Here is an 18461-nt window from a genome sequence, read left to right on the forward strand (position 1 = left end):
GCTGCCTGCTTGACGTGGAAAGTAAGAGCCAAAGAAGTCGGGTGCCGTGGCTGAAATTATCCTTCGTCAGAATTGGTGAAGTTCTCTATTTTTGTCAAACAAGCAAACACAGGGGAAAGCGCGAACGCAGTCCCCCACTACCATAAATTATGCAGTCAAGTTTCCCACATTTGAGGAAATCGCAGAGGTCAACCGGTACGGAGTGCAATGAACCAGCCTCACTCTGGGAGAGCCACCTTAGAGATCATGGCTATTGCTCACCTGCCAGGTAAGTATGACATGACGGGTACATTCAAAGGCACGCCCGCTGGGAAGCCTTTCCTTTAGGCTGTGGTGAAATAATAAAGCAAGTAAAAAAAAAAAAAAGAAGAGCAAATAAATAATCCAAATGATAGAAGGCTACAAAAGATTACCAAACCTCGTGGCTGATAGTTGTTTTCCTTAGCTACCAGTAATTTTAGTGCCTTCAGGTGGTTAGGTGTGAATAATTGAGCTGGATTCAGGGTGCGAAGGAGCAATTTGCATAAAGGCAAATGCTAGGCCAATGAGCCGAAGGATGGGAATTCGTAGCATGTAGTGAGAATAGTGTGCTGCCGGAAACAAGTGAATTCAGTGGGAGAGAAAGGTAAAAGGGAAATGCTAAGAAGCCAGCGGAAGGAATGGTGCAACAGAGCTCAGGAAGAAACGGGAGTCACGTAAGACACGCCCTAGACATGGGGCGCCATAAACTTTTATTAAACCAATCTTTCAGTCTCCTTAGAGCCTGTCAAAAATTGCCAATGCTGACTGTATTTCAAGTCATCATGGCGGGGTATTGGGTAAAGTTTTCAATTAGCAATAATCACGCCTCGGATTGACCTCATGGGCTACGATACTGCCACTGCGCAAAGCTAGCTGTTCAAGTGGGCCAGCTTTTAAGAGCTACCACGTAAGGACACTTTAAGACAGCGGTGAGAAAAAGTTCATGACCATAAGCCATTGCAAAGGATTATGGGAGGCAATATTCTAATTAGGCCCGCTTCCTCCTACAGGGAAGCTTAAACCCCAACAAATTCCTCGGTCTTCTTATATGGCATCTTGGAATGGTTCCAAACCTATAACAGAGAGTGAGGGCAACCATATCTTGCAGAAAACCTTGTACAATTTTTTTTCTCTCTTTGGAACCAGTTTTGCCAAGATTCTACTACAGCAGCCATTAGGCAGAGTACACAATCCGCTGGTCTACGTTCGTCCCCAAAGTCACACATTTCATGACTCCATCGATAGGAATGACCCTTGCCTAGCACCTGTCTTCTCTTCATCCACACTCAACAGGGCTGAAAGAACATTTGTGGTGGCTTTTTCAAAATTCCATGGTGTTCATTAGTAAGTGCTAGCGACCACCCAGCTATTCCTAAGGTTTGGTCTGATTGTCTCAAGCGGCAATTCACTGCCTTGATCCAGAAAATCTTTTTTTCCCAGAAATTCAATCAAACGTTACGTTCTGTTGGAAGACGTAATATAAGTCTCCAATTCTTTATTTCTTCCATTGCATTGAAGCATACAATAAATCAAAAGAAGTCAGGATAAAAAAATGATGAAAAAAAAGCTGAAAAGTTAAAATAAAAAGTGAAATTCTGACTTAAAACTGGTCTCCAGAAAACATAGATAATAAAAATGATCAAGCCTAGGAAATGATTGTCGCTGCCTGCTTGATGCGGAAAGTAAGAGCCAAAGAAGACGGGTGCCGTGGCTGAAATTATCCTTCGTCAGAATTGGTGAAGTTCTCTATTTTTGTCAAACAAGCAAACACAGGGGAAAGCGCGAACGCAGTCCCCCACTACCATAAATTATGCAGTCGAGTTTCCCACATTTGAGGAAATCGCAGAGGTCAACTGGTACGGAGTGCAATGAACCAGCCTCACTCTGGGAGAGCCACCTTAGGGATTATGGCTATTGCTCCCCTGCCAGGTAAGTATGACATGACGGGTACATTCAAAGGCACGCCCGCTGGGAAGCCTTTCCTTTAGGCTGTGGTGAAATAATAAAGCAAGTTAAAAAAAAAAAAAGCAAATAAATAATCCAAATGATAGAAGGCTACAAAAGATTACCAAACCTCGTGGCTGATCGTTGTTTTCCTTAGCTACCAGTAATTTTAGTGCCTTCAGGTGGTTAGGTGTGAATAATTGAGCTGGATTCAGGGTGCGAAGGAGCAATTTGCATAAAGGCAAATGCTAGGCCAATGAGCCGAAGGATGGGAATTCGTAGCATGTAGTGAGAATAGTGTGCTGCCGGAAACAAGTGGATTCAGTGGGAGAGAAAGGTAAAAGGGAAATGCTAAGAAGCCAGCGGAAGGAATGGTGCAACAGAGCTCAGGAAGAAACGGGAGTCACGTAAGACACGCCCTAGACATGGGGCGCCATAAACTTTTATTAAACCAATCTTTCAGTCTCCTTAGAGCCTGTCAAAAATTGCCAATGCTGACTGTATTTCAAGTCATCATGGCGGGGTATTGGGTAAAGTTTTCAATTAGCAATAATCACGCCTCGGATTGACCTCATGGGCTACGATACTGCCACTGCGCAAAGCTAGCTGTTCAAGTGGGCCAACTTTTAAGAGCTACCACGTAAGGAAACTTTAAGACAGCGGTGAGAAAAAGTTCATGACCATAAGCCATTGCAAAGGATTATGGGAGGCAATATTCTAATTAGGCCCGCTTCCTCCTACAGGGAAGCTTAAACCCCAACAAATTCCTCGGTCTTCTTATATGGCATCTTGGAATGGTTCCAAACCTATAACAGAGAGTGAGGGCAACCATATCTTGCAGCAAACCTTGTACAATTTTTTTTCTCTCTTTGGAAACAGTTTTGCCAAGATTCTACTACAGCAGCCATTAGGCAGAGTACACAATCCGCTGGTCTACGTTCGTCCCCAAAGTCACACATTTCATGACTCCATCGATAGGAATGACCCTTGCCTAGCACCTGTCTTCTCTTCATCCACACTCAACAGGGCTGAAAGAACATTTGTGGTGGCTTTTTCAAAATTCCATGGTGTTCATTAGTAAGTGCTAGCGACCACCCAGCTATTCCTAAGGTTTGGTCTGATTGTCTCAAGCGGCAATTCACTGCCTTGATCCAGAAAATCTTTTTTTCCCAGAAATTCAATCAAACGTTACGTTCTGTTGGAAGACGTAATATAGGTCTCCAATTCTTTATTTCTTCCATTGCATTGAAGCATACAATAAATCAAAAGAAGTCAGGATAAAAAAATGATGAAAAAAAAGCTGAAAAGTTAAAATAAAAAGTGAAATTCTGGCTTAAAACTGGTCTCCAGAAAACATAGATAATAAAAATGATCAAGCCTAGGAAATGATTGTCGCTGCCTGCTTGATGTGGAAAGTAAGAGCCAAATAAGACGGGTGCCGTGGCTGAAATTATCCTTCATCAGAATTGGTGAAGTTCTCTATTTTTGTCAAACAAGCAAACACAGGGGAAAGCGCGAACGCAGTCCCCCACTACCATAAATTATGCAGTCGAGTTTCCCACATTTGAGGAAATCGCAGAGGTCAACTGGTACGGAGTGCAATGAACCAGCCTCACTCTGGGAGAGCCACCTTAGGGATCATGGCTATTGCTCCCCTGCCAGGTAAGTATGACATGACGGGTACATTCAAAGGCACGCCCGCTGGGAAGCCTTTCCTTTAGGCTGTGGTGAAATAATAAAGCAAGTTAAAAAAAAAAAAAAAAGAAGAGCAAATAAATAATCCAAATGATAGAAGGCTACAAAAGATTACCAAACCTCGTGGCTGATCGTTGTTTTCCTTAGCTACCAGTAATTTTAGTGCCTTCAGGTGGTTAGGTGTGAATAATTGAGCTGGATTCAGGGTGCGAAGGAGCAATTTGCATAAAGGCAAATGCTAGGCCAATGAGCCGAAGGATGGGAATTCGTAGCATGTAGTGAGAATAGTGTGCTGCCGGAAACAAGTGGATTCAGTGGGAGAGAAAGGTAAAAGGGAAATGCAAGGAAGCCAGCGGAAGGAATGGTGCAACAGAGCTCAGGAAGAAACGGGAGTCACGTAAGACACGCCCTAGACATGGGGCGCCATAAACTTTTTTTAAACCAATCTTTCAGTCTCCTTAGAGCCTGTCAAAAATTGCCAATGCTGACTGTATTTCAAGTCATCATGGCGGGGTATTGGGTAAAGTTTTCAATTAGCAATAATCACGCCTCGGATTGACCTCATGGGCTACGATACTGCCACTGCGCAAAGATAACTGTTCAAGTGGGCCAGCTTTTAAGAGCTACCACGTAAGGACACTTTAAGACAGCGGTGAGAAAAAGTTCATGACCATAAGCCATTGCAAAGGATTGTGGGAGGCAATATTCTAATTAGGCCCGCTTCCTCCTACAGGGAAGCTTAAACCCCAACAAATTCCTCGGTCTTCTTATATGGCATCTTGGAATGGTTCCAAACCTATAACAGAGAGTGAGGGCAACCATATCTTGCAGCAAACCTTGTACAATTTTTTTTCTCTCTTTGGAAACGGTTTTGCCAAGATTCTACTACAGCAGCCATTAGGCAGAGTACACAATCCGCTGGTCTACGTTCGTCCCCAAAGTCACACATTTCATGACTCCATCGATAGGAATGACCCTTGCCTAGCACCTGTCTTCTCTTCATCCACACTCAACAGGGCTGAAAGAACATTTGTGGTGGCTTTTTCAAAATTCCATGGTGTTCATTAGTAAGTGCTAGCGACCACCCAGCTATTCCTAAGGTTTGGTCTGATTGTCTCAAGCGGCAATTCACTGCCTTGATCCAGAAAATCTTTTTTTCCCAGAAATTCAATCAAACGTTACGTTCTGTTGGAAGACGTAATATAGGTCTCCAATTCTTTATTTCTTCCATTGCATTGAAGCATACAATAAATCAAAAGAAGTCAGGATAAAAAAATGATGAAAAAAAAGCTGAAAAGTTAAAATAAAAAGTGAAATTCTGGCTTAAAACTGGTCTCCAGAAAACATAGATAATAAAAATGATCAAGCCTAGGAAATGATTGTCGCTGCCTGCTTGATGTGGAAAGTAAGAGCCAAAGAAGACGGGTGCCGTGGCTGAAATTATCCTTCATCAGAATTGGTGAAGTTCTCTATTTTTGTCAAACAAGCAAACACAGGGGAAAGCGCGAACGCAGTCCCCCACTACCATAAATTATGCAGTTGAGTTTCCCACATTTGAGGAAATCGCAAAGGTCAACTGGTACGGAGTGCAATGAACCAGCCTCACTCTGGGAGAGCCACCTTAGGGATCATGGCTATTGCTCCCCTGCCAGGTAAGTATGACATGACGGGTACATTCAAAGGCACGCCCGCTGGGAAGCCTTTCCTTTAGGCTGTGGTGAAATAATAAAGCAAGTTAAAAAAAAAAAAAAAGCAAATAAATAATCCAAATGATAGAAGGCTACAAAAGATTACCAAACCTCGTGGCTGATCGTTGTTTTCCTTAGCTACCAGTAATTTTAGTGCCTTCAGGTGGTTAGGTGTGAATAATTGAGCTGGATTCAGGGTGCGAAGGAGCAATTTGCATAAAGGCAAATGCTAGGCCAATGAGCCGAAGGATGGGAATTCGTAGCATGTAGTGAGAATAGTGTGCTGCCGGAAACAAGTGGATTCAGTGGGAGAGAAAGGTAAAAGGGAAATGCAAGGAAGCCAGCGGAAGGAATGGTGCAACAGAGCTCAGGAAGAAACGGGAGTCACGTAAGACACGCCCTAGACATGGGGCGCCATAAACTTTTTTTAAACCAATCTTTCAGTCTCCTTAGAGCCTGTCAAAAATTGCCAATGCTGACTGTATTTCAAGTCATCATGGCGGGGTATTGGGTAAAGTTTTCAATTAGCAATAATCACGCCTCGGATTGACCTCATGGGCTACGATACTGCCACTGCGCAAAGATAACTGTTCAAGTGGGCCAGCTTTTAAGAGCTACCACGTAAGGAAACTTTAAGACAGCGGTGAGAAAAAGTTCATGACCATAAGCCATTGCAAAGGATTGTGGGAGGCAATATTCTAATTAGGCCCGCTTCCTCCTACAGGGAAGCTTAAACCCCAACAAATTCCTCGGTCTTCTTATATGGCATCTTGGAATGGTTCCAAACCTATAACAGAGAGTGAGGGCAACCATATCTTGCAGCAAACCTTGTACAATTTTTTTTCTCTCTTTGGAAACGGTTTTGCCAAGATTCTACTACAGCAGCCATTAGGCAGAGTACACAATCCGCTGGTCTACGTTCGTCCCCAAAGTCACACATTTCATGACTCCATCGATAGGAATGACCCTTGCCTAGCACCTGTCTTCTCTTCATCCACACTCAACAGGGCTGAAAGAACATTTGTGGTGGCTTTTTCAAAATTCCATGGTGTTCATTAGTAAGTGCTAGCGACCACCCAGCTATTCCTAAGGTTTGGTCTGATTGTCTCAAGCGGCAATTCACTGCCTTGATCCAGAAAATTTTTTTTTCCCAGAAATTCAATCAAACGTTACGTTCTGTTGGAAGACGTAATATAGGTCTCCAATTCTTTATTTCTTCCATTGCATTGAAGCATACAATAAATCAAAAGAAGTCAGGATAAAAAAATGATGAAAAAAAAGCTGAAAAGTTAAAATAAAAAGTGAAATTCTGGCTTAAAACTGGTCTCCAGAAAACATAGATAATAAAAATGATCAAGCCTAGGAAATGATTGTCGCTGCCTGCTTGACGTGGAAAGTAAGAGCCAAAGAAGACGGGTGCCGTGGCTGAAATTATCCTTCGTCAGAATTGGTGAAGTTCTCTATTTTTGTCAAACAAGCAAACACAGGAGAAAGCGCGAACGCAGTCCCCCACTACCATAAATTATGCAGTCGAGTTTCCCACATTTGAGGAAATCGCAGAGGTCAACTGGTACAGAGTGCAATGAACCAGCCTGACTCTGGGAGAGCCACCTTAGGGATCATGGCTATTGCTCCCCTGCCAGGTAAGTATGACATGACGGGTACATTCGAAGGCACGCCCGCTGGGAAGCCTTTCCTTTAGGCTGTGGTGAAATAATAAAGCAAGTTAAAAAAAAAAAAAAGCAAATAAATAATCCAAATGATAGAAGGCTACAAAAGATTACCAAACCTCATGGCTGATCGTTGTTTTCCTTAGCTACCAGTAATTTTAGTGCCTTCAGGTGGTTAGGTGTGAATAATTGAGCTGGATTCAGGGTGCGAAGGAGCAATTTGCATAAAGGCAAATGCTAGGCCAATGAGCCGAAGGATGGGAATTCGTAGCATGGAGTGAGAATAGTGTGCTGCCGGAAACAAGTGAATTCAGTGGGAGAGAAAGGTAAAAGGGAAATGCTAAGAAGCCAGCGGAAGGAATGGTGCAACAGAGCTCAGGAAGAAACAGGAGTCACGTAAGACACGCCCTAGACATGGGGCGCCATAAACTTTTATTAAACCAATCTTTCAGTCTCCTTAGAGCCTGTCAAAAATTGCCAATGCTGACTGTATTTCAAGTCATCATGGCGGGGTATTGGGTAAAGTTTTCAATTAGCAATAATCACGCCTCGGATTGACCTCATGGGCTACGATACTGCCACTGCCCAAAGTTAACTGTTCAAGTGGGCCATCTTTTAAGAGCTACCACGTAAGGACACTTTAAGACAGCGGTGAGAAAAAGTTCATGACCATAAGCCATTGCAAAGGATTGTGGGAGGCAATATTCTAATTAGGCCCGCTTCCTCCTACAGGGAAGCTTAAACCCCAACAAATTCCTCGGTCTTCTTATATGGCATCTTGGAATGGTTCCAAACCTATAACAGAGAGTGAGGGCAACCATATCTTGCAGCAAACCTTGTACAATTTTTTTTCTCTCTTTGGAAACAGTTTTGCCAAGATTCTACTACAGCAGCCATTAGGCAGAGTACACAATCCGCTGGTCTACGTTCGTCCCCAAAGTCACACATTTCATGACTCCATCGATAGGAATGACCCTTGCCTAGCACCTGTCTTCTCTTCATCCACACTCAACAGGGCTGAAAGAACATTTGTGGTGGCTTTTTCAAAATTCCATGGTGTTCATTAGTAAGTGCTAGCGACCACCCAGCTATTCCTAAGGTTTGGTCTGATTGTCTCAAGCGGCAATTCACTGCCTTCATCCAGAAAATCTTTTTTTCCCAGAAATTCAATCAAACGTTACGTTCTGTTGGAAGACGTAATATAGGTCTCCAATTCTTTATTTCTTCCATTGCATTGAAGCATACAATAAATCAAAAGAAGTCAGGATAAAAAAATGATGAAAAAAAAGCTGAAAAGTTAAAATAAAAAGTGAAATTCTGGCTTAAAACTGGTCTCCAGAAAACATAGATAATAAAAATGATCAAGCCTAGGAAATTATTGTCGCTGCCTGCTTGACGTGGAAAGTAAGAGCCAAAGAAGTCGGGTGCCGTGGCTGAAATTATCCTTCGTCAGAATTGGTGAAGTTCTCTATTTTTGTCAAACAAGCAAACACAGGGGAAAGCGCGAACGCAGTCCCCCACTACCATAAATTATGCAGTCAAGTTTCCCACATTTGAGGAAATCGCAGAGGTCAACCGGTACGGAGTGCAATGAACCAGCCTCACTCTGGGAGAGCCACCTTAGAGATCATGGCTATTGCTCCCCTGCCAGGTAAGTATGACATGACGGGTACATTCAAAGGCACGCCCGCTGGGAAGCCTTTCCTTTAGGCTGTGGTGAAATAATAAAGCAAGTTAAAAAAAAAAAAAGAAGAGCAAATAAATAATCCAAATGATAGAAGGCTACAAAAGATTACCAAACCTCGTGGCTGATAGTTGTTTTCCTTAGCTACCAGTAATTTTAGTGCCTTCAGGTGGTTAGGTGTGAATAATTGAGCTGGATTCAGGGTGCGAAGGAGCAATTTGCATAAAGGCAAATGCTAGGCCAATGAGCCGAAGGATGGGAATTCGTAGCATGTAGTGAGAATAGTGTGCTGCCGGAAACAAGTGGATTCAGTGGGAGAGAAAGGTAAAAGGGAAATGCTAAGAAGCCAGCGGAAGGAATGGTGCAACAGAGCTCAGGAAGAAACGGGAGTCACGTAAGACACGCCCTAGACATGGGGCGCCATAAACTTTTATTAAACCAATCTTTCAGTCTCCTTAGAGCCTGTCAAAAATTGCCAATGCTGACTGTATTTCAAGTCATCATGGCGGGGTATTGGGTAAAGTTTTCAATTAGCAATAATCACGCCTCGGATTGACCTCATGGGCTACGATACTGCCACTGCGCAAAGCTAGCTGTTCAAGTGGGCCAACTTTTAAGAGCTACCACGTAAGGAAACTTTAAGACAGCGGTGAGAAAAAGTTCATGACCATAAGCCATTGCAAAGGATTATGGGAGGCAATATTCTAATTAGGCCCGCTTCCTCCTACAGGGAAGCTTAAACCCCAACAAATTCCTCGGTCTTCTTATATGGCATCTTGGAATGGTTCCAAACCTATAACAGAGAGTGAGGGCAACCATATCTTGCAGCAAACCTTGTACAATTTTTTTTCTCTCTTTGGAAACAGTTTTGCCAAGATTCTACTACAGCAGCCATTAGGCAGAGTACACAATCCGCTGGTCTACGTTCGTCCCCAAAGTCACACATTTCATGACTCCATCGATAGGAATGACCCTTGCCTAGCACCTGTCTTCTCTTCATCCACACTCAACAGGGCTGAAAGAACATTTGTGGTGGCTTTTTCAAAATTCCATGGTGTTCATTAGTAAGTGCTAGCGACCACCCAGCTATTCCTAAGGTTTGGTCTGATTGTCTCAAGCGGCAATTCACTGCCTTCATCCAGAAAATCTTTTTTTCCCAGAAATTCAATCAAACGTTACGTTCTGTTGGAAGACGTAATATAGGTCTCCAATTCTTTATTTCTTCCATTGCATTGAAGCATACAATAAATCAAAAGAAGTCAGGATAAAAAAATGATGAAAAAAAAGCTGAAAAGTTAAAATAAAAAGTGAAATTCTGGCTTAAAACTGGTCTCCAGAAAACATAGATAATAAAAATGATCAAGCCTAGGAAATGATTGTCGCTGCCTGCTTGATGCGGAAAGTAAGAGCCAAAGAAGACGGGTGCCGTGGCTGAAATTATCCTTCGTCAGAATTGGTGAAGTTCTCTATTTTTGTCAAACAAGCAAACACAGGGGAAAGCGCGAACGCAGTCCCCCACTACCATAAATTATGCAGTCGAGTTTCCCACATTTGAGGAAATCGCAGAGGTCAACTGGTACGGAGTGCAATGAACCAGCCTCACTCTGGGAGAGCCACCTTAGGGATTATGGCTATTGCTCCCCTGCCAGGTAAGTATGACATGACGGGTACATTCAAAGGCACGCCCGCTGGGAAGCCTTTCCTTTAGGCTGTGGTGAAATAATAAAGCAAGTTAAAAAAAAAAAAAGCAAATAAATAATCCAAATGATAGAAGGCTACAAAAGATTACCAAACCTCGTGGCTGATCGTTGTTTTCCTTAGCTACCAGTAATTTTAGTGCCTTCAGGTGGTTAGGTGTGAATAATTGAGCTGGATTCAGGGTGCGAAGGAGCAATTTGCATAAAGGCAAATGCTAGGCCAATGAGCCGAAGGATGGGAATTCGTAGCATGGAGTGAGAATAGTGTGCTGCCGGAAACAAGTGAATTCAGTGGGAGAGAAAGGTAAAAGGGAAATGCTAAGAAGCCAGCGGAAGGAATGGTGCAACAGAGCTCAGGAAGAAACGGGAGTCACGTAAGACACGCCCTAGACATGGGGCGCCATAAACTTTTATTAAACCAATCTTTCAGTCTCCTTAGAGCCTGTCAAAAATTGCCAATGCTGACTGTATTTCAAGTCATCATGGCGGGGTATTGGGTAAAGTTTTCAATTAGCAATAATCACGCCTCGGATTGACCTCATGGGCTACGATACTGCCACTGCGCAAAGCTAGCTGTTCAAGTGGGCCAGCTTTTAAGAGCTACCACGTAAGGACACTTTAAGACAGCGGTGAGAAAAAGTTCATGACCATAAGCCATTGCAAAGGATTATGGGAGGCAATATTCTAATTAGGCCCGCTTCCTCCTACAGGGAAGCTTAAACCCCAACAAATTCCTCGGTCTTCTTATATGGCATCTTGGAATGGTTCCAAACCTATAACAGAGAGTGAGGGCAACCATATCTTGCAGAAAACCTTGTACAATTTTTTTTCTCTCTTTGGAACCAGTTTTGCCAAGATTCTACTACAGCAGCCATTAGGCAGAGTACACAATCCGCTGGTCTACGTTCGTCCCCAAAGTCACACATTTCATGACTCCATCGATAGGAATGACCCTTGCCTAGCACCTGTCTTCTCTTCATCCACACTCAACAGGGCTGAAAGAACATTTGTGGTGGCTTTTTCAAAATTCCATGGTGTTCATTAGTAAGTGCTAGCGACCACCCAGCTATTCCTAAGGTTTGGTCTGATTGTCTCAAGCGGCAATTCACTGCCTTGATCCAGAAAATCTTTTTTTCCCAGAAATTCAATCAAACGTTACGTTCTGTTGGAAGACGTAATATAGGTCTCCAATTCTTTATTTCTTCCATTGCATTGAAGCATACAATAAATCAAAAGAAGTCAGGATAAAAAAATGATGAAAAAAAAGCTGAAAAGTTAAAATAAAAAGTGAAATTCTGGCTTAAAACTGGTCTCCAGAAAACATAGATAATAAAAATGATCAAGCCTAGGAAATGATTGTCGCTGCCTATTTGATGCGGAAAGTAAGAGCCAAAGAAGACGGGTGCCGTGGCTGAAATTATCCTTCGTCAGAATTGGTGAAGTTCTCTATTTTTGTCAAACAAGCAAACACAGGGGAAAGCGCGAACGCAGTCCCCTACTACCATAAATTATGCAGTCGAGTTTCCCACATTTGAGGAAATCGCAGAGGTCAACTGGTACGGAGTGCAATGAACCAGCCTCACTCTGGGAGAGCCACCTTAGGGATTATGGCTATTGCTCCCCTGCCAGGTAAGTATGACATGACGGGTACATTCAAAGGCACGCCCGCTGGGAAGCCTTTCCTTTAGGCTGTGGTGAAATAATAAAGCAAGTTAAAAAAAAAAAAAGTAAATAAATAATCCAAATGATAGAAGGCTACAAAAGATTACCAAACCTCGTGGCTGATCGTTGTTTTCCTTAGCTACCAGTAATTTTAGTGCCTTCAGGTGGTTAGGTGTGAATAATTGAGCTGGATTCAGGGTGCGAAGGAGCAATTTGCATAAAGGCAAATGCTAGGCCAATGAGCCGAAGGATGGGAATTCGTAGCATGTAGTGAGAATAGTGTGCTGCCGGAAACAAGTGGATTCAGTGGGAGAGAAAGGTAAAAGGGAAATGCTAAGAAGCCAGCGGAAGGAATGGTGCAACAGAGCTCAGGAAGAAACGGGAGTCACGTAAGACACGCCCTAGACATGGGGCGCCATAAACTTTTATTAAACCAATCTTTCAGTCTCCTTAGAGCCTGTCAAAAATTGCCAATGCTGACTGTATTTCAAGTCATCATGGCGGGGTATTGGGTAAAGTTTTCAATTAGCAATAATCACACCTCGGATTGACCTCATGGGCTACGATACTGCCACTGCGCAAAGCTAGCTGTTCAAGTGGGCCAGCTTTTAAGAGCTACCACGTAAGGACACTTTAAGACAGCGGTGAGAAAAAGTTCATGACCATAAGCCATTGCAAAGGATTATGGGAGGCAATATTCTAATTAGGCCCGCTTCCTCCTACAGGGAAGCTTAAACCCCAACAAATTCCTCGGTCTTCTTATATGGCATCTTGGAATGGTTCCAAACCTATAACAGAGAGTGAGGGCAACCATATCTTGCAGCAAACCTTGTACAATTTTTTTTCTCTCTTTGGAAACAGTTTTGCCAAGATTCTACTACAGCAGCCATTAGGCAGAGTACACAATCCGCTGGTCTACGTTCGTCCCCAAAGTCACACATTTCATGACTCCATCGATAGGAATGACCCTTGCCTAGCACCTGTCTTCTCTTCATCCACACTCAACAGGGCTGAAAGAACATTTGTGGTGGCTTTTTCAAAATTCCATGGTGTTCATTAGTAAGTGCTAGCGACCACCCAGCTATTCCTAAGGTTTGGTCTGATTGTCTCAAGCGGCAATTCACTGCCTTGATCCAGAAAATCTTTTTTTCCCAGAAATTCAATCAAACGTTACGTTCTGTTGGAAGACGTAATATAGGTCTCCAATTCTTTATTTCTTCCATTGCATTGAAGCATACAATAAATCAAAAGAAGTCAGGATAAAAAAATGATGAAAAAAAAGCTGAAAAGTTAAAATAAAAAGTGAAATTCTGGCTTAAAACTGGTCTCCAGAAAACATAGATAATAAAAATGATCAAGCCTCGGAAATGATTGTCGCTGCCTGCTTGATGTGGAAAGTAAGAGCCAAAGAAGACGGGTGCCGTGGCTGAAATTATCCTTCGTCAGAATTGGTGAAGTTCTCTATTTTTGTCAAACAAGCAAACACAGGGGAAAGCGCGAACGCAGTCCCCCACTACCATAAATTATGCAGTCGAGTTTCCCACATTTGAGGAAATCGCAGAGGTCAACTGGTACGGAGTGCAATGAACCAGCCTCACTCTGGGAGAGCCACCTTAGGGATCATGGCTATTGCTCCCCTGCCAGGTAAGTATGACAAGATGGGTACATTCAAAGGCACGCCCGCTGGGAAGCCTTTCCTTTAGGCTGTGGTGAAATAATAAAGCAAGTTAAAAAAAAAAAAAAAAAAAGCAAATAAATAATCCAAATGATAGAAGGCTACAAAAGATTACCAAACCTCGTGGCTGATCGTTGTTTTCCTTAGCTACCAGTAATTTTAGTGCCTTCAGGTGGTTAGGTGTGAATAATTGAGCTGGATTCAGGGTGCGAAGGAGCAATTTGCATAAAGGCAAATGCTAGACCAATGAGCCGAAGGATGGGAATTCGTAGCATGGAGTGAGAATAGTGTGCTGCCGGAAACAAGTGGATTCAGTGGGAGAGAAAGGTAAAAGGGAAATGCTAAGAAGCCAGCGGAAGGAATGGTGCAACAGAGCTCAGGAAGAAACGGGAGTCACGTAAGACACGCCCTAGACATGGGGCGCCATAAACTTTTTTAAACCAATCTTTCAGTCTCCTTAGAGCCTGTCAAAAATTGCCAATGCTGACTGTATTTCAAGTCATCATGGCGGGGTATTGGGTAAAGTTTTCAATTAGCAATAATCACACCTCGGATTGACCTCATGGGCTACGATACTGCCACTGCGCAAAGTTAAATGTTCAAGTGGGCCAGCTTTTAAGAGCTACCACGTAAGGAAACTTTAAGACAGCGGTGAGAAAAAGTTCATGACCATAAGCCATTGCAAAGGATTGTGGGAGGCAATATTCTAATTAGGCCCGCTTCCTCCTACAGGGAAGCTTAAACCCCAACAAATTCCTCGGTCTTCTTATATGGCATCTTGGAATGGTTCCAAACCTATAACAGAGAGTGAGGGCAACCATATCTTGCAGCAAACCTTGTACAATTTTTTTTCTCTCTTTGGAAACAGTTTTGCCAAGATTCTACTACAGCAGCCATTAGGCAGAGTACACAATCCGCTGGTCTACGTTCGTCCCCAAAGTCACACATTTCATGACTCCATCGATAGGAATGACCCTTGCCTAGCACCTGTCTTCTCTTCATCCACACTCAACAGGGCTGAAAGAACATTTGTGGTGGCTTTTTCAAAATTCCATGGTGTTCATTAGTAAGTGCTAGCGACCACCCAGCTATTCCTAAGGTTTGGTCTGATTGTCTCAAGCGGCAATTCACTGCCTTGATCCAGAAAATCTTTTTTTCCCAGAAATTCAATCAAACGTTACGTTCTGTTGGAAGACGTAATATAGGTCTCCAATTCTTTATTTCTTCCATTGCATTGAAGCATACAATAAATCAAAAGAAGTCAGGATAAAAAAATGATGAAAAAAAAGCTGAAAAGTTAAAATAAAAAGTGAAATTCTGGCTTAAAACTGGTCTCCAGAAAACATAGATAATAAAAATGATCAAGCCTAGGAAATGATTGTCGCTGCCTGCTTGATGTGGAAAGTAAGAGCCAAAGAAGACGGGTGCCGTGGCTGAAATTATCCTTCGTCAGAATTGGTGAAGTTCTCTATTTTTGTCAAACAAGCAAACACAGGGGAAAGCGCGAACGCAGTCCCCCACTACCATAAATTATGCAGTCGAGTTTCCCACATTTGAAGAAATCACAGAGGTCAACTGGTATGGAGTGCAATGAACCAGCCTCACTCTGGGAGAGCCACCTTAGGGATCATGGCTATTGCTCCCCTGCCAGGTAAGTATGACATGACGGGTACATTCAAAGGCACGCCCGCTGGGAAGCCTTTCCTTTAGGCTGTGGTGAAATAATAAAGCAAGTTAAAAAAAAAAAAAAAAGAAGAGCAAATAAATAATCCAAATGATAGAAGGCTACAAAAGATTACCAAACCTCGTGGCTGATCGTTGTTTTCCTTAGCTACCAGTAATTTTAGTGCCTTCAGGTGGTTAGGTGTGAATAATTGAGCTGGATTCAGGGTGCGAAGGAGCAATTTGCATAAAGGCAAATGCTAGGCCAATGAGCCGAAGGATGGGAATTCGTAGCATGTAGTGAGAATAGTGTGCTGCCGGAAACAAGTGGATTCAGTGGGAGAGAAAGGTAAAAGGGAAATGCAAGGAAGCCAGCGGAAGGAATGGTGCAACAGAGCTCAGGAAGAAACGGGAGTCACGTAAGACACGCCCTAGACATGGGGCGCCTTAAACTTTTTTTAAACCAATCTTTCAGTCTCCTTAGAGCCTGTCAAAAATTGCCAATGCTGACTGTATTTCAAGTCATCATGGCGGGGTATTGGGTAAAGTTTTCAATTAGCAATATTCACGCCTCGGATTGACCTCATGGGCTACGATACTGCCACTGCGCAAAGCTAGCTGTTCAAGTGGGCCAGCTTTTAAGAGCTACCACGTAAGGAAACTTTAAGACAGCGGTGAGAAAAAGTTCATGACCATAAGCCATTGCAAAGGATTGTGGGAGGCAATATTCTAATTAGGCCCGCTTCCTCCTACAGGGAAGCTTAAACCCCAACAAATTCCTCGGTCTTCTTATATGGCATCTTGGAATGGTTCCAAACCTATAACAGAGAGTGAGGGCAACCATATCTTGCAGCAAACCTTGTACAATTTTTTTTCTCTCTTTGGAAACAGTTTTGCCAAGATTCTACTACAGCAGCCATTAGGCAGAGTACACAATCCGCTGGTCTACGTTCGTCCCCAAAGTCACACATTTCATGACTCCATCGATAGGGATGACCCTTGCCTAGCACCTGTCTTCTCTTCATCCACACTCAACAGGGCTGAAAGAACATTTGTGGTGGCTTTTTCAAAATTCCATGGTGTTCATTAGTAAGTGCTAGCGACCACCCAGCTATTCCTAAGGTTTGGTCTGATTGTCTCAAGCGGCAATTCACTGCCTTGATCCAGAAAATCTTTTTTTCCCAGAAATTCAATCAAACGTTACGTTCTGTTGGAAGACGTAATATAGGTCTCCAATTCTTTATTTCTTCCATTGCATTGAAGCATACAATAAATCAAAAGAAGTCAGGATAAAAAAATGATGAAAAAAAAGCTGAAAAGTTAAAATAAAAAGTGAAATTCTGGCTTAAAACTGGTCTCCAGAAAACATAGATAATAAAAATGATCAAGCCTAGGAAATGATTGTCGCTGCCTGCTTGATGTGGAAAGTAAGAGCCAAAGAAGACGGGTGCCGTGGCTGAAATTATCCTTCATCAGAATTGGTGAAGTTCTCTATTTTTGTCAAACAAGCAAACGCAGGGGAAAGCGCGAACACAGTCCCCCACTACCATAAATTATGCAGTCGAGATTCCCACATTTGAGGAAATCGCAGAGGTCAACTGGTACGGAGTGCAATGAACCAGCCTCACTCTGGGAGAGCCACCTTAGGGATCATGGCTATTGCTCCCCTGCCAGGTAAGTATGACATGACGGGTACATTCAAAGGCACGCCCGCTGGGAAGCCTTTCCTTTAGGCTATGGTGAAATAATAAAGCAAGTAAAAAAAAAAAAAAAGCAAATAAATAATCCAAATGATAGAAGGCTACAAAAGATTACCAAACCTCGTGGCTGATCGTTGTTTTCCTTAGCTACCAGTAATTTTAGTGCCTTCAGGTGGTTAGGTGTGAATAATTGAGCTGGATTCAGGGTGCGAAGGAGCAATTTGCATAAAGGCAAATGCTAGGCCAATGAGCCGAAGGATGGGAATTCGTAGCATGTAGTGAGAATAGTGTGCTGCCGGAAACAAGTGAATTCAGTGGGAGAGAAAGGTAAAAGGGAAATGCTAAGAAGCCCGCGGAAGGAATGGTGCAACAGAGCTCAGGAAGAAACGGGAGTCACGTAAGACACGCCCTAGACATGGGGCGCCATAAACTTTTATTAAACCAATCTTTCAGTCTCCTTAGAGCCTGTCAAAAATTGCCAATGCTGACTGTATTTCAAGTCATCATGGCGGGGTATTGGGTAAAGTTTTCAATTAGCAATAATCACGCCTCGGATTGACCTCATGGGCTACGATACTGCCACTGCGCAAAGCTAGCTGTTCAAGTGGGCCAGCTTTTAAGAGCTACCACGTAAGGACACTTTAAGACAGCGGTGAGAAAAAGTTCATGACCATAAGCCATTGCAAAGGATTATGGGAGGCAATATTCTAATTAGGCCCGCTTCCTCCTACAGGGAAGCTTAAACCCCAACAAATTCCTCGGTCTTCTTATATGGCATCTTGGAATGGTTCCAAACCTATAACAGAGAGTGAGGGCAACCATATCTTGCAGCAAACCTTGTACAATTTTTTTTCTCTCTTTGGAAACAGTTTTGCCAAGATTCTACTACAGCAGCCATTAGGCAGAGTACACAATCCGCTGGTCTACGTTCGTCCCCAAAGTCACACATTTCATGACTCCATCGATAGGAATGACCCTTGCCTAGCACCTGTCTTCTCTTCATCCACACTCAACAGGGCTGAAAGAACATTTGTGGTGGCTTTTTCAAAATTCCATGGTGTTCATTAGTAAGTGCTAGCGACCACCCAGCTATTCCTAAGGTTTGGTCTGATTGTCTCAAGCGGCAATTCACTGATTTGATCCAGAAAATCTTTTTTTCCCAGAAATTCAATCAAACGTTACGTTCTGTTGGAAGACGTAATATAGGTCTCCAATTCTTTATTTCTTCCATTGCATTGAAGCATACAATAAATCAAAAGAAGTCAGGATAAAAAAATGATGAAAAAAAAAGCTGAAAAGTTAAAATAAAAAGTGAAATTCTGGCTTAAAACTGGTCTCCAGAAAACATAGATAATAAAAATGA

At 42.8% G+C, this 18461-nt stretch overlaps 22 non-coding genes across 22 annotated transcripts; all 22 read right to left on the minus strand.

The window, feature by feature from the left end:
• Nucleotides 1-109: 109 nt before the first annotated feature.
• Nucleotides 110-276, minus strand: LOC134591349 (U1 spliceosomal RNA). The gene has a single exon (XR_010088141.1). It is a non-coding gene; the product is annotated as a U1 spliceosomal RNA (small nuclear RNA).
• A 475-nt stretch (nt 277-751) lies between these two features.
• On the minus strand, nt 752-892 carry LOC134592518 (U4 spliceosomal RNA). The gene has a single exon (XR_010089134.1). It is a non-coding gene; the product is annotated as a U4 spliceosomal RNA (small nuclear RNA).
• An 899-nt stretch (nt 893-1791) lies between these two features.
• On the minus strand, nt 1792-1958 carry LOC134590598 (U1 spliceosomal RNA). Its single transcript, XR_010087498.1, has one exon. It is a non-coding gene; the product is annotated as a U1 spliceosomal RNA (small nuclear RNA).
• A 470-nt stretch (nt 1959-2428) lies between these two features.
• LOC134592519 (U4 spliceosomal RNA) lies at nt 2429-2569 on the minus strand. Its single transcript, XR_010089135.1, has one exon. It is a non-coding gene; the product is annotated as a U4 spliceosomal RNA (small nuclear RNA).
• An 899-nt stretch (nt 2570-3468) lies between these two features.
• Nucleotides 3469-3635, minus strand: LOC134590083 (U1 spliceosomal RNA). The gene has a single exon (XR_010087060.1). It is a non-coding gene; the product is annotated as a U1 spliceosomal RNA (small nuclear RNA).
• A 478-nt stretch (nt 3636-4113) lies between these two features.
• Nucleotides 4114-4254, minus strand: LOC134591936 (U4 spliceosomal RNA). Its single transcript, XR_010088633.1, has one exon. It is a non-coding gene; the product is annotated as a U4 spliceosomal RNA (small nuclear RNA).
• Nucleotides 4255-5153: 899 nt separating this feature from the next.
• On the minus strand, nt 5154-5320 carry LOC134591224 (U1 spliceosomal RNA). The gene has a single exon (XR_010088031.1). It is a non-coding gene; the product is annotated as a U1 spliceosomal RNA (small nuclear RNA).
• A 472-nt stretch (nt 5321-5792) lies between these two features.
• LOC134591937 (U4 spliceosomal RNA) lies at nt 5793-5933 on the minus strand. Its single transcript, XR_010088634.1, has one exon. It is a non-coding gene; the product is annotated as a U4 spliceosomal RNA (small nuclear RNA).
• An 899-nt stretch (nt 5934-6832) lies between these two features.
• On the minus strand, nt 6833-6999 carry LOC134591182 (U1 spliceosomal RNA). The gene has a single exon (XR_010087997.1). It is a non-coding gene; the product is annotated as a U1 spliceosomal RNA (small nuclear RNA).
• Nucleotides 7000-7470: 471 nt separating this feature from the next.
• Nucleotides 7471-7611, minus strand: LOC134593357 (U4 spliceosomal RNA). The gene has a single exon (XR_010089850.1). It is a non-coding gene; the product is annotated as a U4 spliceosomal RNA (small nuclear RNA).
• Nucleotides 7612-8510: 899 nt separating this feature from the next.
• LOC134590480 (U1 spliceosomal RNA) lies at nt 8511-8677 on the minus strand. Its single transcript, XR_010087398.1, has one exon. It is a non-coding gene; the product is annotated as a U1 spliceosomal RNA (small nuclear RNA).
• A 475-nt stretch (nt 8678-9152) lies between these two features.
• On the minus strand, nt 9153-9293 carry LOC134592520 (U4 spliceosomal RNA). The gene has a single exon (XR_010089136.1). It is a non-coding gene; the product is annotated as a U4 spliceosomal RNA (small nuclear RNA).
• An 899-nt stretch (nt 9294-10192) lies between these two features.
• On the minus strand, nt 10193-10359 carry LOC134590600 (U1 spliceosomal RNA). The gene has a single exon (XR_010087499.1). It is a non-coding gene; the product is annotated as a U1 spliceosomal RNA (small nuclear RNA).
• Nucleotides 10360-10829: 470 nt separating this feature from the next.
• LOC134592521 (U4 spliceosomal RNA) lies at nt 10830-10970 on the minus strand. The gene has a single exon (XR_010089137.1). It is a non-coding gene; the product is annotated as a U4 spliceosomal RNA (small nuclear RNA).
• Nucleotides 10971-11869: 899 nt separating this feature from the next.
• On the minus strand, nt 11870-12036 carry LOC134590552 (U1 spliceosomal RNA). The gene has a single exon (XR_010087458.1). It is a non-coding gene; the product is annotated as a U1 spliceosomal RNA (small nuclear RNA).
• A 470-nt stretch (nt 12037-12506) lies between these two features.
• On the minus strand, nt 12507-12647 carry LOC134593201 (U4 spliceosomal RNA). The gene has a single exon (XR_010089717.1). It is a non-coding gene; the product is annotated as a U4 spliceosomal RNA (small nuclear RNA).
• Nucleotides 12648-13546: 899 nt separating this feature from the next.
• On the minus strand, nt 13547-13713 carry LOC134590084 (U1 spliceosomal RNA). The gene has a single exon (XR_010087061.1). It is a non-coding gene; the product is annotated as a U1 spliceosomal RNA (small nuclear RNA).
• Nucleotides 13714-14188: 475 nt separating this feature from the next.
• LOC134593441 (U4 spliceosomal RNA) lies at nt 14189-14329 on the minus strand. Its single transcript, XR_010089924.1, has one exon. It is a non-coding gene; the product is annotated as a U4 spliceosomal RNA (small nuclear RNA).
• Nucleotides 14330-15228: 899 nt separating this feature from the next.
• On the minus strand, nt 15229-15395 carry LOC134591469 (U1 spliceosomal RNA). Its single transcript, XR_010088244.1, has one exon. It is a non-coding gene; the product is annotated as a U1 spliceosomal RNA (small nuclear RNA).
• A 478-nt stretch (nt 15396-15873) lies between these two features.
• Nucleotides 15874-16014, minus strand: LOC134593624 (U4 spliceosomal RNA). Its single transcript, XR_010090080.1, has one exon. It is a non-coding gene; the product is annotated as a U4 spliceosomal RNA (small nuclear RNA).
• An 899-nt stretch (nt 16015-16913) lies between these two features.
• Nucleotides 16914-17080, minus strand: LOC134591071 (U1 spliceosomal RNA). The gene has a single exon (XR_010087903.1). It is a non-coding gene; the product is annotated as a U1 spliceosomal RNA (small nuclear RNA).
• Nucleotides 17081-17551: 471 nt separating this feature from the next.
• Nucleotides 17552-17692, minus strand: LOC134592522 (U4 spliceosomal RNA). Its single transcript, XR_010089138.1, has one exon. It is a non-coding gene; the product is annotated as a U4 spliceosomal RNA (small nuclear RNA).
• Nucleotides 17693-18461: the final 769 nt, after the last annotated feature.

The sequence above is a fragment of the Pelobates fuscus genome, chromosome 2 (genome assembly GCF_036172605.1).
Source record: "Pelobates fuscus isolate aPelFus1 chromosome 2, aPelFus1.pri, whole genome shotgun sequence".
NCBI lineage: Eukaryota > Metazoa > Chordata > Amphibia > Anura > Pelobatidae > Pelobates > Pelobates fuscus.